This window comes from Hemitrygon akajei, chromosome 10, assembly GCF_048418815.1.
Source record: "Hemitrygon akajei chromosome 10, sHemAka1.3, whole genome shotgun sequence".
Lineage (NCBI taxonomy): Eukaryota > Metazoa > Chordata > Chondrichthyes > Myliobatiformes > Dasyatidae > Hemitrygon > Hemitrygon akajei.
The window spans coordinates 136029636-136056442 of NC_133133.1; positions in this window are offsets into that span (position 1 = coordinate 136029636).

Genomic DNA, 26807 nt, shown 5'->3' on the forward strand with positions numbered 1-26807 from the left:
TAACTATCTTGCCTGGTGGCACTCCTCTGTTTTCGTGGATGGTTGTGAAGAAAAAGCATTTCAGGATGAATATTGTATAAGTTTCTCTGACATTAAATTGTACCTTTGAAATCTTTTGGCATCCTCATTGCTCTAAATGTGCAAAAAGAAAGGAAGAAAGAAAAAATAACTAATGAAAAGAAAACATTTACCTACAGCATAGACTCTCCTCACTAAAGCCTCAATTCCCCACTCCAACACTGGTCCACTCACACAATGGCCGCTTTGCTTCAAACTAACTTCTTTTTATTGGACCCTGCCAAGAGATTTTTGTTTGGAATCAGATTGGCTCTTCATGCATCATTATTTCATCAACAAAGATCCATATTTATTCAAAATTTAGGGTCTCCTTTTTTTTAAAAAATTATTTTCTCTAACTCCACACTAAATTGCTCTTGTCCAGAGGATCCCAACCTTTTTTATGCCAAGGACCCCTACCATTAACCAATGGGTCTGTGGACCCCACGTTGGGAACCTCTGCTCTAGTTCAATATTTGTCAGTATGAAGATGGTCAATTTAGGTTGCTCGATTAATGAAGTTATTTGTGAATCCTTTAACTCACTATCCATATTCAGACACAAGACATTAACTGCTTGTCTTTTCACTGCTGCTACCTGAGCTGCCGAGTGCTTTCAGTATTTCTGTTATTTCAGATTACTAGCATCTGTAGTGTTTGCTCTAATTTTCGACTCTCCATAATTACTAAATTTTACATTGACATACTTGGTTCCAATATTGCATGTAAATTGACTTGATTGCATTTAAGTAGAAAAGCAAAATTCTGATTGTATTTCAGTTAAGCAAACACAATCTTATTTATTGCCGTAAACCTCACGTTCTACACCAAAACTCACACATAGCTCACAAAACAGATTCCTTCTTAGTATGAAAATGAATGATAGAGTAAAATATGCTCTAAATTTTTGAATCCGAACAGATTACAAATACACCAGAAGTACGGAAGCTTGAAAAATTAAATTCCAGAACATAACTAAATCTGCTTCACACTGAGCCATCGCTGGGGAATTCAGGTTGAAATTAGTGAAGGAGAAATTTAGAGCTGATGTCAAAAAAGAAAGAAAACAGTATTTGCATTTATATTGGAACACATCAAACACACAAGACATCCCAGGACCTTGATGATGATGCCATAAAAATACTCTTGCTGTTGTTAAATAGCAAGGCCACAAAGCTATTAATTCCAATAAATTATCACAGAATCTTTGAATCTCTTAATTGTTTTCAAAAGAAGAGGCTATTCAACCCACTATGTCCAGCCCAGTCAAAAAGAATTCTTCTGGCTAACCCCCACCCACTTTCCAGGACTTGGTCTGAAGTCCTGCAAGTAAAGAATATTATGTTTACTACCATTATTTGAAGGAAAAATGTTGGCCATGATATAGATTACTTCTTTCTCTTCTCAGAATTCTCCTACCTAAAGTTTATGTCCACAGTGTCAGGTAGATCATCTATTTTGACAATCCTTCTTTGTCCTTGCCCATCACAGAATCAAATTTTCAACTACTCATTTTGTTTCACACAATATGAGAAAATGGTGGAGATGACTGGAGACTGAAGATCCATATATAGAACTGAAGACAAACTCTAGAAATGGCCACACCTCTATCCAATCTACTCCAATACCATTGCCATATTGGCATCTTCACAATAATGTTGAGAACTTGTTCACAAAAGATAGAACAAGTTCAACCGAGTTGATTTCTATGTTATTAGTCTAGTTTCAATTAGCAGCAAAGCGATAGATGGTGCTTTTAACAGTATAATCAAACTGGGGTTATTTAAAAACAAACTATACAGCCATGTCCGATGCGTGCTTCACCAGAACCACTTGCCTCCAGATCTCACTACTGCCTTTGTATAAACATAGACCTAAGAAACCAGTTCCAGAGGTGAGGTGAGAGAGACTGGCCTTGCAATCAAACTAGCATTCACACGGCTGTGACATCAAGGGGCTCCAGTAAAAGAGAAGTCAATGGGAATTCAAGGGAAGATATTCCAATAGATGGTTGCATCCATTGCACAAAGAAAGATGATAGTGATTTTTTGAGCTTAATCATCTCTATCCTTGAGAAACACTGAAGACGTTCTCTCAGGGCAATGACCTAGACTGTAATATCTTCAGCTGCTTCATCAGTCACCTTCCTTACAACATAAAGCCAGAAGTGGGGATGTTTGCACAATGTTCAAGCATCCCGTTTCTGGGTGGATTTGGACAGCTTTGCACTTCCTCAGCACATAAATCTAACCCAGCACCTGTAAGACCTAAACAACATTGACACATAGTCTGATCCATAACAGCTGAGATTCATGTTCCTGAATTGTCAGGCAATCACCATCCCTAATGACCACCAACTTTTGATAATCAATGCACTACTTTCACTCACCATCAATTAAAGTTCAAACAGACCGGTGACATAATCATAATATTGCAAGAGCATGTCAATGGTGAATAATACCCCAAAGCCTTGCCAATACTTGCAAGTAACAAATCAGAAATGTGCCATGATGCTCTGCTTTCCTGGAAGTTACACAACATCTGAACCCGGGCTGACTGACAGTCCAGCACCTCAAGCATTCACTCCCTCAACTACTACTGTACCATGGCTGCAAAATGCTACTCCAGCAGCTTTTCCCAAAATTGTCACTCGAAAACCCAGAAGAAGTTAGCCAGCAAGTGCATGTGAATACCATCCCTCTAAGTTCCTGTTCAAGTCACACCAGAGATTTTTTCGTGATCCTCATTTGGAACTACAGTACATCACCAGCACTTGATGAACCCATGAACATCACGTCGTTATTCATCTTCTGCACTATTTTTATGCCTCTCATTGTACTGCTCCCGCAAAACAACCAATTTCAGTGATACTAAATCAGATTTTGGTTAAATGCTGGAGTTGCTTACTCAACAATAACACTAGAGTTCATTCACCAGCTAGAACGGGACTTGGTTTGCTCCGGTCATACGTACCAAGATACAGTGAAAAGCTTGTCTCACATACTGTTCATACAGATCAATTCATTACACAAAGGTAGAGCAAGATTAAACAATAACAATGTAGAATAAAGTGTAGCAGCTACAGAGACAATGCAGTGCAGGTAAACAATAAATGCAAGATCATAACTAAGGAGATTGTAAAGTCAAGAGTCTCCCATATGGTACTAGGAAACAATTGAATAGACTTAAACCAAGGGGTAACAGCTGTCTTTGAGCTTGGTGATACATGATTTTACTTTTATATCTTTTGTCTTATTTAAGTGGGGAAAAGGTACAAATGAATCTAATTCCAACTACCCCTGCACAATCCTGATTATCAGTGATAAACTTATACCTCATACGTTTCTTGCTCCTCTGGCTTAAAAATATTCAATGCCCAGCTTCCACCGGCCTTTGAGGAAGAAACTCACAGAGACTCATGCCTTCTGACAACATATCTCTTCTGTTGTAGATTAGCGATTCTTTTTAAACCAAGTTTAGAATTTCCCACATGCTCTCCAGATCCACCCTTTCAAGATCTGGTTCAAGAAGGTGACTCCCCGCCACCTTCAGAGGCAATAGAGATAGGAAGTAAAAACTGGTCTTGCCAGCAAAGCCCAACTCTACATGAATAAAACAAAACTTCGGCATAGAAACTGAGCATTGGTTTAATATTGAGTGGGATTGGTGGTACAAAACTATGTGATCAAGATCTGTGATAGACATTCAGAATTGAAGCGTGACTGACCAGTTCAATTCAAGTTCATCATGCATGGAATAGATTTTAGAATCAGATAGTGGATATAAAAATATGGAATAATTCAAGAAAAATTTGCATCAGTAATGGAAGCATTAAGATGAGCCAAAAGCAGTTCTGTATCCTAATGTGACTTCAGTATCATTCATCTAAAAAAGCTCTATTAGAGATGAAAACCAACAAACAAGCTACAATACTCAAATGACTAGATTTCAAAACATAGCATATGATTAGAGGTATTTGTCATTTAATTTAGCTTTGAGTAAATTTGAATCTTTTATATATTCTCTTCGCACTCAAGTCGAAAAATATTAGCTTACTAAAGTTAAAAAAAATTCAGAACTTTAATAATCTCTCAATACAAAGTACACTGCAGATGCTGTGGTCACATCAACACGTAGAAACAAGCTGGATGAACTCAGCAGGTCTGGCAGCATCCGTTGAAACGAGCAGTCAATGTTTCGGGCCGAGACCCTTCGTCAGGATGAATAATAATAATAATAATCTGCACATATTCTTTCAAAAACAGAAGATACCAATTCATGAGCAAAATTACTATAACCATCAGTGCTTACAGCATTGTAACTTCCTCACAACAGAATGGTCCCTACTCACCTACAATGAGAAGAATATAAAAGGCACAAGAGGAACTGGGTCTCAGAGTGATTGCACCACCAACATTAGGAACATGTTAATTATGGGGTGGAATGATTGAGGCACTCTCAATGCTCTTCCTCAGCCATTTTAATACTGAGATACTTAAAAAATGATTAGAACTTAAGTAGTCTTTCTTCTGAGATAAACAAAACAAGCACAAGGATCTCAATCACTAACTCAATGATTGTGGACTTCAGAAAGTGAAGAACGAGGGAACACAAACCAATCCTCATAGAGGGATCAGAAGTGGAAAGAGTGAGCAATTTCAAGTTCCTGGGTGTCAGTATCTCTGAGGACCTAACCTGGTCCCAATATAAGGCAAGACAGTGGCTATATTTCATAGGAGTGTGAGGAGATTTGGTTTGTTGCCTTAAACACTTGAAAACTTCTACAGATGTACCGTGGAGAGCATTGTGACTGGCTGCATAACCTTCTGGTATGGTGGGGAGTGGGGGGGCTACTGCACAGGATTGAAGTAAATTGCAGAAAGTTGTAAAATTAGTTATCTCCATCATAGGTGAAAGCCTACATAGCATACAAGACATCTTCAAGGAGTGGTGTCTCAGGAAGGTGGCATGCATCATTAAGGACCCCCATCACCCAGGACATGCCCTCTTCTTATTGTTACTGTCAGGAAAGAGGTACAGAAGCCTGAAGGCACACACTCAGTGATTCAGGGACAGCTTCTTCCCCTCTGCCATCAGATTTCTAAATGGACTCTCACCCCATGAACACTACTTTTTAAAAAATTATTTCTGCTTTTTACACTACTGATTTTCACCTATTTAATATACATTTGTATAATTAACATATTCTTTTTTTATATTTATTGTGTATTGCACTGTACTGCCATCGCAAAGTTAATAAGTTTCATAACATATGCCGCTGATACTAAAACTGATTTTGAATTATTTATTTAATCACTGTAATTGAGTTTTTTTGCTGTTACAAATATACTGCTCTGTTTCCTCCATTACCAAAGTACTCCTATGGAACAGAAACTACAAGGCATCAGACAGCAAAACCGTACAGAGGACAGTTAAACCATCATTGGAGTATTCCTCCCCACGATTTGTGACATTTACCAGGAGAGTTGCAGACAAAGGGCCCAAAGCATTGTTGAGGAATTCCTTCATCCATCCTACATTCTCAGGAAGGAGGTACAGAAGCATCAGAACTAGGGCTGGCAGTCAGGGTAACAGCTTCTTCCCTCGGGCTGTGTGACTAATGAATACCCTGCCACCACCAAGGTCTCATCAATTGGCCAGTGAGCTGTTACTGTACTGTTTACCCGTGCTGCACTTTATTACATACATTTTGAATGATATTTTATTAACCTATTTATCGTATAATATTTTGGTTTATGTGCTGTGTGTTATACATGTAGTCTGGGTGCATCATGGTCTGGAGGAACGTTGTTTTGTTTGGTTGTATACATGTACAGTCAGATGATAATAAACCTGATCTTGAAAAGTCTGGCTGGTTTAGGTGACAGAATCTTTCTCTGTACTCCTACTCTATATCTATTCTATAGTTAATCTGAGAAGCTGTACTCCTCAAGGACTTTATAAATCTTCCCTTACAGATCTCTACCTCTCAAAATCAGCCAGCACAAAAAGAAAATGATTTATCTCCACTTGTATGTTCTTTAAATTGGCATCTCTGCATTCCTCCATACCCCTACCTTGAGTCCTGACGAAGGGTCTTGGCCCCAAACGTCAACTGTACTTCTTCCTATAGATGCTGCCTGGCCTGCTGCGTTCCACCGGCATTTTGTGTGTGTTAGCCTACCTTCCACTACTTTTTGTATACAAAGCACACATCCTCTCTGGATCCTCCTTCACCCAGTATTATCCCCCAGAATTTGGCTGGTTACATAATCACATCTTCTATTCATCCTTTGGATCTATGTTCATTTGTTGATCAACTCTAACATGATACAGATCTCTCTTCAGCACCATTCTCAAAATCTCCCTTTTATCCTGCCCTTCTCTTTCTCTTCATTCTTAACAGTCCTTTTCTCCTATATATCCTCTCTCCCCATATTTGTCTCTTCCCTCAAACCTCTGTGCTCTTCCATCGTCTTTCCCTGACTCCACTCAACCTTGCCATTCCTTACCATTCATTCCCCTATTCTGAGTCTCTCCAACCTTCCTTCTTCCTCTTTTTACCCTGAATCTTCACCTACCTCTTCCTTTCATGAGAGAGAGCTTCAGAAGTGTGCATTATGAATGTTGGTTTTCTTTGAAAATAATTCTCCATTCTTGTATTCCCCACTCAATGTCTATCTATTAGAAGAAAATGCTTTACTTTCACTTAACCTTTAAGGATTTCACTGCTTCCTTTTAACGAGAAGTGCAATGTGACACAAATGCACACATCAAAGAATGCTACGTTTATGTACAGTACTGTGCAAATGTCTTAGGCACCCTACACTTTTATGTAGTTTCAAATGATACGGCCTCAACAGAGCCCTGATCTCAACCTCACTGAGACTGTCTGGGATTACCTGGAGAGATGGAAGCAAGTGAGACAGTTAAAGTCTGCAGGAAAAACTGTGGCAAATTCTCCAAGATGCTTGGAGCAACCTACCAACTAATTTTCTTATAAAACTGCACAACCTAGGAGAATTAGTGCTGTTTTAAGGGCAACAGGTGGTCACACCAAATATTCATTTGATTTCGTATCTTACTGTATACTGCTCTTTATAGTTTTTTTTATATATTTAGAAACTTTTCATTTCATTATTTTTGAAAGCATCTTTGCTTTACAGAATATTAGGAATTTCATTTAAGAGAAGCATCTAATATGGTATTTGTGCACAAACATTGCATTTACTCAGTGTTTACTCTACCATATCAAATATGGTACAGCATATAACCTTCCTCCAGACAACCATCAACAGCCTCCTTGATGAGCTATCAGGATATATCGAAGAAATACCCAGCCTCTATTTAACCTGATTGAGAGTTATGATGCCTATTTGATAAAAGCTATTTCCTTTTGCTATGAATATTTTTCACTGCTGCTAGGTGAAGAATTGATAATGATTTCTATCGACAATTTTAGTTTGGGACAGACTTATATTTTCTTGCAACAGGCTTTAATAATTTGGATTTTTGCTTCCATCATTCAAAAGAAATCTTAAAATGCAGGTGAAGATGGAATTCAAATTCTTTAGGGAAGTTTTGTTGGTATTTTTGAAAGATGGTTTATTAACTTCAAGAGTGCAAATATATTCTAATCTATACAGTTATAATTATAAAGAACCTAATACATATACTAAGATTTTACTTGAGAAACTCCAGAGGATCAGAGAATAACAGTAATCCTTTGATAGACATATTTGTGCCCTGGGCTTGTAACTGAGAACTACACCAAGTTGCTGCAGGCACCTGGACACTAATTTTCATTTTAAACTTGAATCACTCTGTAATAATATCTGGCCAGTTTCACCGATCTAGTTATGCCAATCGCTCAAAGGAATTGTTTCAATATATTGCAAAAGACTGCTGTTTATAAATAACTGCCAATTAGACTATACTGTGTAGTAACTATTACCTGTCCAGCATTAAATGAATAGTTCATCTTATCACAGGGCTTCTCTTTTGTCCCCTCCTTGCCTGGCCTCTTTGCCAACTCTCTCTCTCTCTCTTTAAAGCTCTTCACAAGAGCCCAAGGCAAGCATGTTACAGCCAATTATGCATTACCAGCATCTGTGCTCATTTGATCTAATGCTGGCCTGGTACAGTACTTGACTCTTGTGGATCCATTCCCTTCCACTCCACCTGCAGCAGCAACCGGCAGTTAAATACTACATTTTGGCTGGTGACTAAGGGATGTGCGATACAGCAAATTGATGAAAATGGACCCCAAGCTCCTGGTTGCTGCTGCCGAGCTGCTGTAAATGGAGATTAAGCTTGCTTTGGGAGAGACATGCCTTGTCATGCAAGCATCCCCAATGGCTCCTGCGAGCATCAAGACAGACTGGGTCTCCGTTTACTTTTCCAGTCAATGGGATGCAAGCAGTAAATGAAAATAAAATGTTAAAACAAACCGCAGACGCTGGAAATCTGACACAAAATGCTGGGAAGATTCAGCAGGTCATGCAGTTTCTGTAGAAAGATAAATGGTTACATTTTCAGGTTGAAGATACTTTGTCGAACACATTTAATGGACAACAAGTTGTGTTCTCCACTGACAGTAAAATTCTGATAATGGACATTTCCTGACCCTGGACTTGGCCTTTATAGTTCGGGAGTCCAGGCTGGGAAATTCATGTGAAATAGGGCACTTGTATAATTTAAGCTTGGGACAGTCAATTTCCCTGCAATACAGTTCTTTTCAATGCAGCACTCTTGGCAAATGTATCTCCCACATCATAACCCTCTTCACAGGTGAAATTTACTTCCAATTCCTGGCATTTGCTCCAGCCACAAGATACAGTGTGACATGGAGTAGTCTGAAGCAGTGTTGGCCAGGATCATTTGGTACTGGGTGGTTATAACATGCTTGTTAATGAGTCATGCAGTTAGTGGGTAGCAATTGTACTAATCAACCCGCAGCACAAAGTAGCATGAAGTAAGCACGCTAGTCAAGAAGTGCTGGTTATTCATGCATCAAAAACCCACTCTCTTTTTAGGGACAGTCCTATTTTTAAGATCTTCACTTGTTTCAGAAATTCTGCATCTTCAATTAAAGAATTACAAAACATGCTAAATTAAACTTCAGCTCAGCTCACACAAGCTTAAAGATCAAACGTCAGTAAATCATGGTTCATTGGACGTTAGAAAGATACACAACTTTCAGTTTGGGTCAGCATATTTTTAAACACATGTACCAACCCAGCAGACAAAACATTTGCAAAGAGGGGCAGGATGGTTACTCTGGTTTGAGTGAGGGATGGAAAAGAAAAAAATAAAGCTATGATCTTATATTTTTGCAAATATTCTCTTCAGTTATGACAGAATACTTAAGGAGAAAGTAACCAATGCACATATTACAATATTTGCTCACCATCTTGTCAAGGCCTACAAGCAGTAATCTTATCGTTTCTATTTATAAATTATAATCCATGAATCCATTCATTAGACTCACAAAAGGTAGTTACTACATACAAAGCTTACAAAGCATTGCAGTCATAGAAAAGTTATAGAAGAGAGTTTGATTGATCTAATTTGGTCAATAATAGGTCAATTAAGCATTCCACTCAGCTGTCAACACTTATTATTTCTAACAGTGATTTCAGTTAGTTGCCTGCAAAGAGGAGTTGAAAGATCAGCAGATGATTACAAACTAGTGCATAAACCTGATTTATGAGTAGCTGATCATTTCCAACATGTGATTTCAGTATTGGTATTTGTTTAATATTTTCGCATTTACCAAGGTACATTGCCACACACGCACAGTGCTGGAGGAACTCAAAAAGTAATGGACACGGTCTAGTCCACCACGGGTAAATCCCTCCCCACCCTCAGCACATCTACATGGGGCATTGTTGCAGGAAAGCAGCATCCACTATCAGGGATCCCCACCACCTAGGTCATGCTCTCTTCTTGCTGCTGCCATCAGGAAGAAAATACAGGAGCCTCAGGACTCACACCTCCAGGTTCAGGAACAATTACTACCCTCAACTATCAGGCTCTTGAACCAAAGGGGATAACCTCCCTCAACTTCACTTGCCCCTTCACTGAAATGTTCTCAACCTATGGACCCACTTTCAAGGACTCTTCACCTCTAGTTTGCAAAATATATTGCTTATTTATTATTATTATTATTATTTATTTTTTATTTGCACAGTTTGATGTCTTTTGCACCCTGGTTGAATGCCCAAGTTGATGTGGTCTGTCATTGATTCCATCATGATTGTTATTTTATCATGGATTTATTGAGTATGCCCACAAGAAAATGAATATCAGGATCATATATGGTGATACATACTTTGATTATAAATTTACTTTGAACTTTGAACTCAGCAGGTCAGACAGCAGCTATGGAAGTTGACATTTTAGGCCGAGATCCTTCTTCAGGACTAGAAAGAAAGGGAGAAGACTGGAAAAGAAGGTGGGGTGGGGCAGACAGACAGGCTAATAGGTGAAACCAGGTGAGGGGGAATCGGGGATGAAGTGAGAAGCTGGAAGCAGAAGAAGGAATCTAACAGCAGGGAATAATGGACCATGGGAGAAAGAGAAGCTCCTAACCCTCTGAACCACAACACTATTGATGTAGACAGGAGTATGGGGCGTCACCCCATTTCTGAAGTCAATGACAAGCTTTTTTGTTTTGTTGATATTTTAGGGAAGAGTTACTGTCATGACACTATGTCGCCAACTCTTTATCTCCTTCCTGTACTCTGACCCATCATTATTTGGGGTGCTGTTCACTACAGTGATATGATCTGTAAACATGTAGACAGATTAGAGCACAATCAGTCACATAGTCATGAGTGTACGGAGAGTTGAGCAGGGGGTTGAGGAGGCAACCTTGTGGAGCACCATTGTTTGGAATAATTATTCAAAGATTTAAAGATTCAAAGTACGTATGTAGAAAATAACCCTGAGGGTCGTCTTCCCCGCAGACAACCACCAAACAAAGAAATCCATGAAACACGTTCAAAGAAAAAGATCAACCTTCCCCCATGAGCAAAAAAAAACATGCAAATAGCAAAAAAGAGTGAAAAGCACAGAATATAAAACACAAAATTGAAAGAGTCCAGGCATATTCAGTTCTGCTCTGAGTTTGTTATCTGCAGGCTGTTACCTGATTCAAAATCGCCCAAAATAGCATCAAAAAAAAAAGTGGCCAGAAACTAGAAACACATCATAACATGAACTATAGACTCCAGTCCACAAACAATGTCAATTAAACCTTGCCCATGGCTCAGAACTCCAACTCCATCCTCCAACAGCACTGAGGGAGAGAGAAGCCATTCAAGCACAGGGACCTTCCCTTGAGACCAGTAAGAGGGAGAGAGAAGCTGTCACATGCAGACTCCTTCCTCTGGCAGCAGCGAGCGAGAGGCTGGTAGATGACACAGAACACTCTCTCGCCTCAATGACTTCAATCTTCCTCGGCACTTCAATCGGTGAGATCGACAAGAAATAGAGCTGATCGCGGGGTCACACCCTCTCTCCAGGCTTCTTGACCTTGAGCTCACACACTTTGCTCGGGTTCTCGCGGAACACCCTTGGAGACGGCAAAGCACTCGATCGCTCAATCGGCCTGAAAATATACCACCAAAATGTTGATCACAGCCTCCAACAGCCAATCATGGCAGAGGTTTTGCTGTATAACCTTACAGACTGTGGTTCATTGATCAGAAAGTCAAGGATCCAGTTGAAGAGGGAGGCATTAACTTCCAGCATCCGGTCTTGGTGATGAGATCGCATGGAATAATAGTACTGAATATAGAACTGTATGCTTAAACAGTAGTCTGATGTAGGTGGCTTTATTGTCCAGAAGCTCAAGAGTAGGACCAGGGAGATAGCATCTGCCGTAGACCTGTCGCGGGTGTAAGCAAATTGCAGTGGATCAATTTCTCATGAGAAGTTAGTCTCTGGATATTTTGCATTACCAGAAGTTTAAATTAGAAATGTTATCACTGAATGATTAGGACAAACAAAAGTAGATGTGAAGATTAAATGAATTTTATCCTGTGAGAAATTATTTGCTAATTTGGGATCTTTGACCAAATAGATCAGTCAACTAACCAAATAACTCATGACCAGAACAAAAATGGATTCAGATCGCAATGGTGCAGATCGGGTTCAGAAGTATAGAGAATAATGACATATTCCTCATTGCTTTTAGTTGTACACCCTAGAAAGTTTTATATGAAAAGAATATTAAATCAATGTAGGGTTATCCTTTCATTTCTGCAGACTTGCTTATTTGACATGTCTATACTTGTGGAAATTTTGACCTTGGTCAGGTGAAAAGAATACTTGACTCCTGAGTCTCGTTTCGGGACCTTTATTTTACTTGGTACCAAGGAGAGAGAGGGCTAGTCTTCACCAGCCCCCCGACTTTACTCTCCTATTATAATAGCGTCTTTTTATACAGTTCAGCAATATAACAGCAGACTTATTATAATATATCCAATCATTGTATAGAGACATTACCATACTAACAATATGTTACTGTTCACTAAAAAAACTTAGCGAGAAAGGAGTAGTTACAAGTTAAACTATCTTGCAAAGCTCAGCACATTAGTTCTTGTTTCTAGGGTCGCAGCAGATTAGACTCATACCTTATCTTCCAAGAGTTAGCACAAAATGTTCTTCTATTGGCAATAATGCTTTTTGCTTTGCTGTCTCCTTGACCTGAGTCAATTCAAGATGTTTTCAAATCTAGCCATTTGGTCTCACCAAGCAGTTCCCTTTCAATCTTTATGTTGCTCTATCTGGGATAGAGATGATATCCAAAGCTATTGTTGGTAACAATTACTTCTGCCATTTCAGATGAATGCAATTGTTTGGACTGCTGTATTTCTGCTGTAGTAACTTACCACCTTTATGTTGAGTGATTATATACAGTAATTAGACATTAGGCAAAGGCATAGTCTTCGTAGTTTCAGTTACATCTTTTGATTCCTTACATAAATCCCTTGCCTATAATCATGCCTCCATGAAAGCTGTGTGAACAACCACGCACAGATTACAGAAAACTTAAAGACTTGCAACATGTAACCGAATAGAAATTATTTTTTACTGTCACATACGTTTTCAGGTACAATAAAAGATGCTGAAACTTGCTTGGTCACTGTAAGTGCTAAAGTTGATGAGGTGCAGGCAGCAAAGTCTCAGTTTTAGTTCCCGATCAGAGCTTGTCATGTTGGAATGCATAGAGACGGCATGCAAAAAAGACACACCGTGGTTTTCGAGCCCCTGACGTTCTAGGATCATGCTGTGGCTGGGGAAGAGGGGTGGTGGTGGAGTTGCTGGGCTGTCAGCACAGGGTAATAAAGAAAGCTTCAACCACAAGAGAGAAAAATGGTGACTGCAGCACAGAACTAGAGTCACTGCTGCAATAAACTAACACACAAGTCAAGGATGGTTATAAATTAGACCAGCTCAGTCTATCCATTCTCAGACTGTTCTTACAGGTAATCCACCATTCCTGCAGATATTCCAGTTGTGTTTTATTTATTAACAACAATGCATGGTAAGTGAAGATGCCATGTGCCCATTACTCTCCCTTTCTTTCAAACTGCATTTGATTTGAATGGTTAATCATTCTGTATATCTCTACATTTAGTCTCCTGAGGAAGCTGGATAAGCACAGATAAAACTGCAGAGAAGATAACGTCAGGATGACAAAACTCTGAAATTTCTCCTTGACCTCAATGTAATTGAGCGAGAACTCTGGGCTATGAAATTTAAAACTACAAATAATATTCTTTAGCCCTGTCTGGCTACCTTCTATAATCTTCCCTTGATCCCAAAAGTACTGAACCTCTATCACCCACAATAAATCTGATGATCCACACTTAAAATTTCAATCACTTCTTGGCCAAATAGTTTTCAAACATCTTTTTAAAATGACTTAGCCATTCTACGGGGTATGTGCCACATATTGCACAGCACTCCAAAGAATCTTTTACTTCTAATCCTCAATCTCGCTTGGCAGTTTTGTGCACTGGCAGTCCATTGTAGCTGCTGATATCCACATCACCAAAGCCTTTCTGCACTTTAAACAGTTTGATAAGCTTTCCAGATGGAATTAAGATTCCAGAGGTAGGAGATTAAGCACTGTGGGCTGAATCTGGAGAAGAACAGATGGAGGTAGGGAAAATGCATATGCTCCTTGTCCCTTATCAATGAACATCTCCTATCAATGGCTTTAATGAATGGACGTACGCAGCTGTGAATATTAATTAAAAAGGCATACAGATCAGAAGATAGTCTGCAAACTGTGGCTTGCTGTAGCTAATACCTTTCCAAATTGTTAAGAAGTGATAGTTAGAAGTAAGTCACTGATTCCTACTGGAACAGGATAAGACTAAGTCAAAGTTTCCAATAAATGGGAAATAAAAGCATTTGGAAGGAGAGTCGATTAAATGGCTGTTTTCAGAGCTGCAGAATGCTTCCTGGTCTACATTGAGAATTATATAAATTAATGGCAAGCTTCAAAACTGCAGAGAAATACACTTGATCCATTCTATCCACGTTATCTAGCACAAACTATAACCCTCCCACCCACAGCTCTCCCAACAGGCTTCCTTTTTAAACAATTCCATATCAGTTTGCGTTCAGCTGAAGAAGTCAAGGAGCAGAGAAGATCTCTTTCACAGGTTATAAAATCTACAGCTAATTCTCTTTTGATTGTTCATATTGAAGCTGATTCTATTGTGGAATATATATTTTCTGCGTTAATTTCTCTCTCCACTTCCTCGGTTACTAATCCAACCATCTGTAATAGAATTCTCTGACATCCAGTTGACTTTGATCTTTGCTATGTTGGACCCACTTGAATTTCAAGCTAACCTTGGGATTTCCTAAATATACACTGATTAATACAAAAATCACCATTCCCCCCAGGATCCATTTTTTTTAAGATAGAAGTTAAATTCTTTATTAGGTTAGCTTGCCTACTAGTTGCCATTTCCAGGAACTAAAGATCCAAACATAACAGACAGAATATTTCAGAGCTCTGCTATAAAGCTACAGTTTGGAACAAGTGGCAGCTTGAGATAAATGAGCCCATTGCATCTCTCTAGAAACAATCTGACCCCAGCTTTTGTGAACATAATTGCCAGAATGAATTAAAAATTGGTTACCACATACCGCACCTTTCAATTGGATTATAATTACAAGTTTCCACAAACCTTTCTCTGTTCCCAAACGGCAACATAAATCAAAGTTGTTAATTTGGGAGGGGGCCGTGTTCCTTCTGATTTGATAACAAAATGAATATAATGAGCATCTTATCAGCTTCAACAGCAGATTCTTGTTTTTAAAACAGCTGTTCTATATTATGGAACACAAAATTATTTATAATCTCTACAGTTGGATTCTCACTGTGGCTTTACTCCATGGCTATCACAGTAAGCTTTGAAAGAACACGCTATCAATTCTCCACCGACTGCTCTGATTTTCGTACGGGATTTAAATTTAACAAAGCCAGTGGCAAGCACATCAGAAGTAGCCAATCCAAGATAAAATAGGAACACTACACGAATGCTTGTACAATCAGCTATAAACCATTTCTATAGTATCGCCATGCACAACCTCACACCCAGCTACTCCACCCTAATATCATTCACCACAATCCTACTGCCAACAACTCCAGCTGCCCAACTCCCCCACCAACCTACCTCACTCCCCACACTGAGTTCAAGATTAATTGTCATTCAACCATTCGTGTATATAAGGTGAACGAAATAGAGTTCTTCCAGGGCCAAGGTGCAAACTGCAGTACATATAGTCACAAAATAATATTAGCTCCAGCGGCATAGCCAGGAGATTGATGGTACATGAGATGTTGTCCTGAAAGAACAAGCACACAGCAGTTCCTCATCTCGTGCTGGGTCAGCCAGAAACAAAAACAATCCAGCTCATCTTCCAGGGAGCGAATACTGGAGAGCAGCACTCCTCTCCCTCTTGCTAGCTGCTGTCAGAGGAAAGTGCAGGAGCCTTGGTTTCTATGCTACAAGGATTGATTGGTGAAGTTGAGGGCTCATTTTGGTGGACTTTGAGGTTCATGGTGCACGTGTTTCTGGATTCTAGTCACAGTATTTTCTTTCACCGTTTTTGAGTGGTTCGATCAGGGCGATTGATACGGACTGGGGCACTTCAGCAAAGAATGGCTCTGCATGCATGGCGCTGGCTGAAAGAAGGTGAATACTACTGGACTCCTGGTTTGGTGTCTTTTGCTCACTTCTTGCCATTTGCACAATTTGTTCTTTATTTGCATGCTGGGTGTTTGATGTTGTCTTGAATGTGTTCCATGGTGTTTCTTTGTTTCCTGGCTGCTTGCAGGAGGATCTATCTCAGAGTTTATTCTGTATACATATTTTGATAAGTGCTTTGAATTGCTGAAATCTTCCACGTAGGTGCAGTAAGTAAGTAGGTGGGGAAATGATATTAGCCTTCATAATGAGAATATAGTGAAGTTAGGAAGTTTTCGTATGGAGTATGAGACCACATCGGGACCAATGTTGCGGTTTTTATTTATTGTCCAAGAAAGGATTACATGCTATAGAGAAAGTGCAGGAAAGATCCACTCGACTGGTTCCAGGAGTTTGCTGAATGAGGACAGATTTAGCATACGTGGCCTGAATTCTCTAGACTTTAGAGAAGTGAGAAATCATGTAACTGAGACTTGCAGATTCTGAAAGGGTGTTTCCTTTGACGGTGAGTTTTGGACCAAGGGCCCCAGTCTCCAAATAAGAAAAAAGCAATTAGGGAACAAACAAGCAGATATTTCATTACTCAGAGGGTGTAGTAAACTTTTGGAATTCACTACCCCAAGAGAGCTGCATAGGCTCAGTCACTGCATTCAATAACACTTAAATAAAATTGTAGGAATCAATGGATACAAAGACAGAGGTAGAAATTGGAGCTAAGCCAGAAGATCAGCCATGATTTTTGGAGCAGATTCAATGGGCTGGACAACCTGTTTCTGCTCCTAACGTTTAATGTTTTCTTGCATTAAACCTTTTAAAGAGTAAAAGTCTGGTATGTTTTTCTCAAAGTAATGAAAATATTAATTTAAATGCAGTAAGCAGGGCCACTTAAGGTCCTTAGCAATCAGTGAATGAAGGCTGCCACACATGCCTGTAATAAGTTCAAACTTTTCACGGATGAAATAAATTACTTTACTGGACTATCATTCCATTCATATATCTGCAATAATAATCTCAGAGTTTGTAAGGCAATTTATTTTTGATGTACATTTCATTTTTAATTATGAATGCCTTGAACTATCATTTTGTAGAACGGATCTGTAGTTGGCGTGTAATGGGGCATAAACAACAGTAAAAAATGAGAAGCATGCCGGTATCTTTTATTTATATTTCACCTTCAGATTTAAGCCAAACTGTGACTGCAATGCTCAATGACGCTCACCATGTTGTGATCAGATCAAGCTTTTAGTTTTTTTTTCAGAACTCTTCTTCAACTCCATCATGGTCTGTATTCAAAATTCCAAATCTGAGATTTCCACCGTGGTCAGGGCACTCTCTCCACTCCCTAATTCATAAAAATAAATTGAGGGAATGTTGCACGGCCAAAAAGCATCATCTTTCAGAGACTTTCCCCGCCTGCTCACACGCAGTGATGCTCTGACAATCTGCAATCAACATCGCCCTTTCCCGACGGATGCTTCTCGACCCCCTGATTTTGTCCTACAGATTTTATGAAGTAGGCAAGTACAGACTAAAAGGATACATTTAGCTTTCATCAGCAGAGAAATTGGTGAGAATGAAAGGCTGATGTCTCAAAACTAGAGAACATTGTATTTTGATAGAGGATGTACAACATCGTGCAAAAGTCCGAGGCACATATCTACAGCTAGGATGTCTAAAATTTCTGCACAGCACTGTAGTAATTTTATTTATTGTACTGTACTGCTATGATAAAAAGAAACAGATTTCATGACATATGTGAGTGATGATAAACCTGATTCTGATATGGGTCTCTATTATGGACTGAGAGTGGGACGGGGGCAGGGAGAGGGGAATTATCATTGAGAAAAAGGGGAATGGAGTGGGAAGCACCAGAGAGACATTCTGTAATGATCAATAAACCAATTGTTTAGAATCAAATCACCTTGCCTGGTGTCTCAGGGCTGGGTGTGTCTGCACCCACGCCACCTCCACCCCCAACCCAGGCCCCTGGCACTCCCACTCTGCCACCTGTCCCACTCCACTCCAGCCTTGCCATTCCCAACATCCTTTGCTCCTGCACGATTTACAAACCCACTCTCTGCTCCATGTTGACTGTGTAAAACTCTTAGGCACCCTAGCTATTATGTACATGTGCCTAAGACTTTTGCACACATTACTGTACATCAGCTTGGAATTATAGCTTTGGTGCGGAGAGATTGCTCAAGATTTAAACACTCTAGTTTATTATGAAAACAGATGAGGGTGCAATAGAATTAGTAGCAAATGTATGAATGCCATAACTGGAAGGTCTCCACAGATGCTTGCAATCTTTCATGATAATTCTAGGACTGGATACTGGGGAGTAATGTCACTAAGTTAGCAGCACAATCAAGAGAGGCAGTTCAATCCTCAGCTGCAACTGTCATTACAAATCTTATTCACCAATTAACCAGTACTGCATAGCAGGGAAATAAACATGCTGATTGTGCATTGTAATTATAGAAATTACAGGCTATTGTGCTAAGAAATAAACCCATTTTAAAATGAATACAAAATTAATGCTTAAATATTCAACTCATAAAAAATATGCTTAATGTTTTGCTAAAGGTCTTATTGGATGTTTCTTTCTTCATTTACCCACATTTTTGTAACATTGTATTTTGCCTTCAAGCTATCCCAAATTATACTGAAAGCAATTGATTAGTTTTGATGTATTCCAAAGGCAATTACAGCAGCTGAACGGGCCACATTTATGCACAAGATAAACAAGCTGAACGACCAGTTATAGTTTTGGTGGTGCTGGTTGACAGGGGAATGTTAGCCAGGGGAGCTTACTGCTTTTTGTGAAATGCACTATGGGAGCTTTTCTATCCAGCTGAACAAGCAAATAGGAGTTTGATTTATGGCTCATCTAAAAGGACAATCCCCCTAGCAATTAAGCAGTGAAACTTTAGACTTTATTATGCGCTAAAATGTTGGTGTGTCTTTAGTTACTTACAACGCTAAAATCTCTGGTGAATGGGCACTTTCCATCACAGCCATTTTAGATGGTGCTTTTATGCTTGACATCAATTAGCCCTTAAGAATTCATGCAATTGATATTTGTATGGGATAAGTTAGTAATACTGTAAATGGAATATTTTACTTATATAAACGCAAGAGATTCTGCAGACGCTGTAAATCTTGAGCAACACGAAGTTGCTGGAGGAACTCAACAGGTCAGGCAGCATCTATGGAGAGGAATAAACAGCTGATGTATGGGGCAAGATCTTTCATTAGGACTGGGAAGGAAGGGGTGAGAAGCCAGAAAGAGGAGGAATGGGAGAATGTGTATTGTGCTTATATTTTACGTATTTTCATTCTTATTGGGATAGAGTGGGAAGTAGGCCCTTCCAGTCCTTCAAGCCTGCTGCCCAGCAATCCCCTGAATAAATCCTCGCCTAATCATGGGACAACTTACAATGACCAATTAACCTCCCAACCGGTACATCTTTGGACTGCGGGAGGAAACCCACTCAGTCACTGGGAGAACACACAAATGCCTTACAGGTAGCGGTAGGAATTGAACCTGGATTGTAAATCATTGAGACCACACCCACCCTTTATTGAGCAAGGTGCAATTAGATTGTGGAGTAAATACCAGGCAGGACTGTAGAGAAGACACTTCTGCTCTTTTTCAAGATGTTACCTTGGGACTCCCTGAGACTTAACATTTCATCGCCAAGTCAGTACACTTGGCAGAACAGTGGGATTCTAGCTGGTATGGGTATTCTTTGATTTACAGAAGGAATGTGCGCCTGGGAAGAATTTCATCAAGTGGGCTGCCATGAAATTGAAATTGATGCTTGAAATACATTGTGAGTACATCTTGGTACAGAATGATACATAAAGGGCAGCAAGAGATTCTCTGATCATTACAGCAAAATATGGATGTGTAACAAAAAATCAACAATTTTATAAGTGAAATTGTTAGAATGCAACCATAATTTAGTAGTGTTGAGCAAACTTAAGCTTACACACACACACACACACACACACACACACACACACACACACACACACACACACACACACACACACACACACACACACACACACACACACACACACACACACACACACACACACACACACACAATTATAGTTTTCTTCTATGGCTCTTTCTATTAATAGCGAGTCAGTCAGATTGGGTAAATTTCCCTGTCAAAGAAGCTTGGGTATATGTCACCACACATTTAAAGAAATTGCTCATTTATTGTGAGCTTGCATTCCTCTGCTCTTTGAAACGACAAAGTAAACTGACTAAATTATAGTAGAATGTTTCATTTTGCATCAAACACCTTCTCATCTCTGGTCCATTGAGTGACACTCTTATCTGTTATTTTGATAAATATTTTTTTAAAAATCAACTCTAGCTGACAATTAAACAATGTATTAAAAAGATATATTCTTTTCTTTTAATTTCTATCAGTTGAAAATTGAGTTCAGATATAACTCATAATAGTTTTGATTGTTATTTAAGAAAATCGCCAAACATCAATTGTATCTTTTAAATCTTAGTTTACTGCATTTTAATAACCAAATATTGAAGATTAATATATATAAGACAGGCATATAAATTGAATTGGTTCACAAATCAATTATACTCCTATTAATTGTATGTCAGACTTTGGGAGGTAAATGGCCTCTTCTGTTTTTATGTTCAATCTCACTGGTTTAACTACAGTAACATTTCTACAAGAATAAGAAATGGAGACTGGTTTTGTCACTGGATTGTCATAATCCCAGGTCTGAAGCAAACATAGCATTTTCTTCAAGGGTCACAGTTCAGGACAAAGTAAAAGACCACATGATTAAGTAAACACCTCCCAAACAGCCAGAATACAGCTCATGTGACATTAAATCTCACTAATCTTCCCTTCCTCAAACCCTTACAGGTCTACCATCCCCCTTCAATCTTTCCCTTTGTTGATTGTCCTTAATAACAAATAATTATTCACCTTCCCTTAAAAATGCTTGAGGCTCTCCTTCCATGAAGGGGTGCCAAAATCTCATGATTCCTCGAGACAAAAAACAACTCACCTCATTATTTTCCTCTCAGATCTTTGCAGTGTCTCACAATTTAAATAATGTTCTAAGTTTTCATCTTTCCCGTGAAAATGAACATCTCCTTATTTGCCCAGATTTTCCCCAACTATCTAATTCCTTTGTAGCTCCTTGTGTCTATTTCATGTTACTTTCCTAACTAATTACATTCATTTTGCTTTGTTGTCCTTCATTTCCCAGAACCTCTCAGTTTTACTCTGGTGCTTTTCATTACTCAACCCTCCCACCATTGTTTCTCAGACCTGGTCTTCTTCCTACTCAGCAGTCACTCATTCCACATCTTGGTCATCACAGAATTATCAGCTGTGACTTGTCCCTTTTTCACCCAGCTTTCACTTCCAATTATGTGTGCATTTGCCACTTCCCTTTGTTCTTTCCAGTAGTAGAGTTAGTACATTGCAATTCAAGACAACTGTTTATTCCCCCATAGATGCTGCCTGACTTGCTGAGTCCCTCCAACAGTCTTCAATGTAACAGATTGCTTTGTCATGGAACATATCTGATATCTGCTTTTATAAATTCTGCAGAAGTAACGTACAGCATGAATAATGTGGAGAAGACCCTATTACACAGGTCCAGAGTAAATTTATTATCAAAATACGTATATGTCACCATATACTACCTTGAGATTGATTTGCTTGCAGGCATTTATAAAAAAGTAAAGAACTACAAAAGAACTTGTGAAGAACTATATATGAATAAAGACTAACAAACAACCAAAGTGCAAAATAAGACAAATTGTGCAAATAATGTATATACATAAATAAATAATAGAGAACATGAGTTACACTGTCCTTGAAAGTGAGTCATGAAAATAAATGTTTATTTGTACATAGCATGTTCAAAACTGAACAAAGACATCCCACACCTTTAAGGGGTCAAAACAATTAGGTTCAAAGAATAAAGTTGACCTGAAATGTAGGGAGATGAACTCCCATTTGGGGATTGTTTGAATGATGTTCCAGTGAGTGTAATCATTGCAGTCTTTCCTTTAAGAACACATAGAGTGTCTGACAATTTTAACATCCCAATCTCCAGTAAAACTCATACAAGCTATTCTTTACAATAAATATATATATATATATATTGTAAAGGGAATCTTACCTCCAAGCATCTGTTCAAGAACTTCAAGAAGCAAAGACCTCTTTTTTCATTTGCTGGTCTCCTGTGGTGGCTTAATTATCATCCAACGCAGGTGTGTTCAAAGTCAACCTGGCAGTTAACTCTTTAGTTACCATATTCAAATGTGAAGCGATAGATTTTCGAGAAACAAAGCAAACAGAATTGTATCGACACACACAAAATGCTGGAGGAACTCAACTGGCCAGAAAGCGCCTATGGAAATGAGTAAACAGTCAACATGGCCACTGGAAGATCCCGCTTTTTCTGGCAGACAGAGAGCAGGTGCTTTGTGAGCTGGTCTCCCAATCTATGTTGGGTCTCACCGATAAAAAGCGGGGTGTCCCAGTGCCCACTGCCGTGATGAGGCCACACTCAGGTTGGAGGAGCAATATCTTAAAGGTAGCCACCAAGATGATGGCATGAACATTGACTTCTCGAACTTCTGGTAATGCTCCCCCTCCTCCATTACCCATTCCAATTTCCCTCTCTCACCTTATCTCCTTACCTGCCCATCACCTCCCTCTGGTGCTCCTCCCCCTTCCCTTTCTTCCATGGCCTTCCACCCTCTCCTATCAGATTCCCCCTTCTCCAGCCCTTTATCTCTTTCACCCATCGATTTCCCAGCTCTTTACTTCACCTCTCCCCCTTTCCTGGTTTCACCTATCACCTCATATTTCTTCCTCCCATCCCTCCACCTTCTTACTCTAATTTCTCATCTTTTCTTCTCCAGTCCTGATGAAGGGTTTCAGCCCAAAACATCAACTGTTTACTGTTTCCCATTAATGCTGGCTGGGCTGCTGAGTTCCTCCAGTATTTTGCGTGTGCGTTGCTTGGATTCCCAGTGAATGCGGGTTGTCTCTTGTTTGTGAAACAGAATTGTATTGACTTTTTAGGTAAGCAGAACAAGAAATCCACAGCATTTGAATAAATATAGCAGCAGGTTAAAACAATGGCAGGGGAAGAAGAAAGAGGAAAGTTGGTAATACAAAAGAAAAGTTATGGTGTAAGGCACAAGTGGTAATAGAGAACAAATAAGTACTGAGGAGATGTATTGGATGCCACAGGATCCTGAACCAAAATCTCTTGCCCAAAAAAGTGGGAGAAATGATTATAATTTTTAATTGTTGAATAATAAATTTGAAACCACTTACTGGATTTTAAGCTTGTAAATTATGACTTTAATTCCCCCATCATATTCGCACTCTAAAGTTTAAAAAACTAAAAATGCTGGACATACTGAGTTACACTGAGGTGACCACAGGGATAACCTGCAGACAATGTTATCTGGTTAAAGAGTGAACTGGGGCAATTAGAGAGCAATGACACAGACAAAACAATGTAGGGTAAGGGCTGCAAAAAGGAAGACATGCCGAGCAGGTCAGGCTAGGTTTGTTCTCCAGATTCCGGTGGGGGGGGGGGGGGGGGGGGAGGAAAGGGGGAGGGGAAGGAACAAACAACTTGAGCCAATATCACAGAACAATAAACAGAGGAGATTCTCCAGAAGCTGGAAATCCAGTGCAACACACACAAAATGCTGGAGGAACTCAGCAAGTCAGGCAGCAGCTGCGGAAGGATCTCAGGCCGAAACCTTGACTGATTATTCCCCTCCATAGATGCTGCCCGACCTGCAGAGTTCCTCCAGCATTTCTCATGTATCACAGAAAGATGGCTAACAGAGAAATCAGAATCAGGTTTAATATCACTGGCATATGTTGTAAAATCTGTCTTTGCTGCGGCAGTACCATGCAATATATAATAATAGAAAAAGAATTACAGTAAGTACATATATATTAAATAGTTAAATTAAATAGCAGTGAGGTAGTGTTCATGGGTTCAATGTCTTTTCAGATTGCGGAAGGGAAGAGGCTGTTCCTGAATCATTGAGTGAATGCCTTCAGGCTTCTGTACCTCCTTCGTTGAGAACAAGGCATGACTTGCGTGAAGGGGGGTCCTTAATGATGGATGCCACCTTTCTGAGGCATCACTCCTTGAAGGTGTCCTGGGTACTACGGAGGCTCGTGCCCATGATGGAGCTGACTAAGTTTACAACTCTCTGCAGCTTATTTCAATCCTGTGTAGTAGCCTCCTCTCTCTCCCCCCACTTGCCAGAAGGTGATGCCACCAATTAGAATGCTCTCCACAGTACATCTGTAGAAATTTACGAGTCTCTTTGGTGATATACCAAATCTCCTCAAACTCTGAATGAAATATTGTTGGAGTCATGACTTCTTTGTAGCTGCATTGATATTTGCATCCAGGTTAGGTCCTCAGATACTGACACCCAGGAACTTGAAATTGCCCACCCTCTGTTCTTCTGAAGGACTGGAGTGTGTTCCTTTGTGAAGTCCACAATCAGTTCTTTGGTCTTACTGATACTGAGTGCAACATCACACAAATAGCTGATATATCTCGCTCCTGTATGAGAGATTGAAAGAAGACAAATCTCCCAAATCAAAGGGGAATTGAAAGGTATGTGGGAGAGTTGGTGGGTTATTAAGAAGTAATGGAGAAATTTGACTAATATGAGGTTCCTTTGGCCTCTGGATGGGATACAATAGGATGAAAGATCACTTTCTATGTTGAAGTAGGTTAATGACAGTATGCAATGATCAATTAACCTACCCTCATCAGTTTATTCATACTAGCATTCCAGAATTCTACTTCTGTGCAGGGCTGCTTTCAGGGATCACTCTTGAATGAATGGTTCTAATGTTATGAACATCTTTGTTCTAAATTGCAATAATGGGAAAGATAGTTTCTCTCTTCCTTTCCTATCAATTCTTTTCTTCATCTCAAACATCTCAATTTCATTACCTCTTCTTCAACCTCATGAGATAAGCATTGGGTTGATTCAACCAACCAAGATCAAGGCTGGTCATGATGCCCCTGAGCAGTGATGTCACGGAGGTCATGCTTCAAATGTGTTGATTTTTCGGCTCATGGGGATGGTTTTGCTGACAGTGTAGGGAGTTAGGGGTCAGGTCAGGGTTTATGGACAAGGATGAGAGAGAGTGAGAGATTAGAGGCAGTAAAATGAAGCGTCGGGGCAGAAGATGGTGTTTGGAGTTCAGGTCGGAGTGTTCCACGGTCAAAGACCAGCAAACCTGGACACCAGCTTGACACATACTGAAGACAGAGACCAGAGTCAGAGATCTGTGTAGGTCTGGAATTTGAGACCCGAATGTCAATGTCGCATTATTGGTGTATCCTAGGTTTGAGGCCCAAAGGTCAAAGTCCCATGATCAGTAAGTCCTGAAGTCGATCCTTAGATGTCAGCAAAGTCCGGATGGTGAAGCCGGAGGTCAAATTCCAGAGATCTGTGAGTCAAGATGTAGATGTCTGGAGGTCGAAGACCAAATTCAGCAAGTCTGGAGGTAGAGGTTTGAAAGTCAAAGCCCCTGGATCGACTTGTCTGGAAGTCAGAGGCCCAATGTTTTTGAGTCTGGATCAGGGATAGGAAGTCTGCAAGTCTGAGAGTTCGGGGCCAAGGGTTGGAGGCCTGGAGAGGGCCTGGCTTGGGATTGGAGACCTGCTTGTATCTGTGAGTGGGTGTGTGGGTAGGAGGGAGGGAAAAAGGCTTGTTTTGCTGATGTTGATTTGTTGATCTTGATGCTGTTGCTGCTGCTTGTGGTGTTCTGCTGAACCCTGTGGGCATGCTATTTGCTGCCAGAACATGAGGTTACACATACAGGCTGCCCGCAGCACATTCTTCAATTGTGATGCTTGTTAAAGCAAACAACACATTTCGCTGCATGTTACAATGTACATGTGATAAATCAATCTGAATCTGAATGTAAACGTAGCTATGCAACACCCCAGTTTAAATGAACCCTGAGAAGGGATGTAATTGATAAGGTTGCTGGAGTATTGATAATGCTGACATAGAGTTTTCGTAATTTTATGAGTTCCACAGTATTTTGTGCCCAATGCACAAGTTCATTGGTTCCCTTCCCCTTTTGTTCTCAACAAACTTCAAAATGACAGTAATATCTAACTCGGTTCTACAGGCAGCTCACGGCAGGTTGTGCAGTCAAACAATGAATGGTTTATAGCACCACTCAGTGCGTGGACTATGAGAAATTCTCTCTCATATTTTTGTAAGAAACTTTTGTTATTGTCTTGTTACTAAAGCTTCACTGAGGATCTAGTGAGGGCTCTAGTATCTCAGTAGTACAGGGTTACAGAGATGAACATCTGGTGTTATTACAGTGCAAAGAACCTTAAACAACTATATCTGAAGATTCAACCTACAATATCAAACAGACAATAGAAAATCCAATTTATTCATATTTTTTCCTTCTTT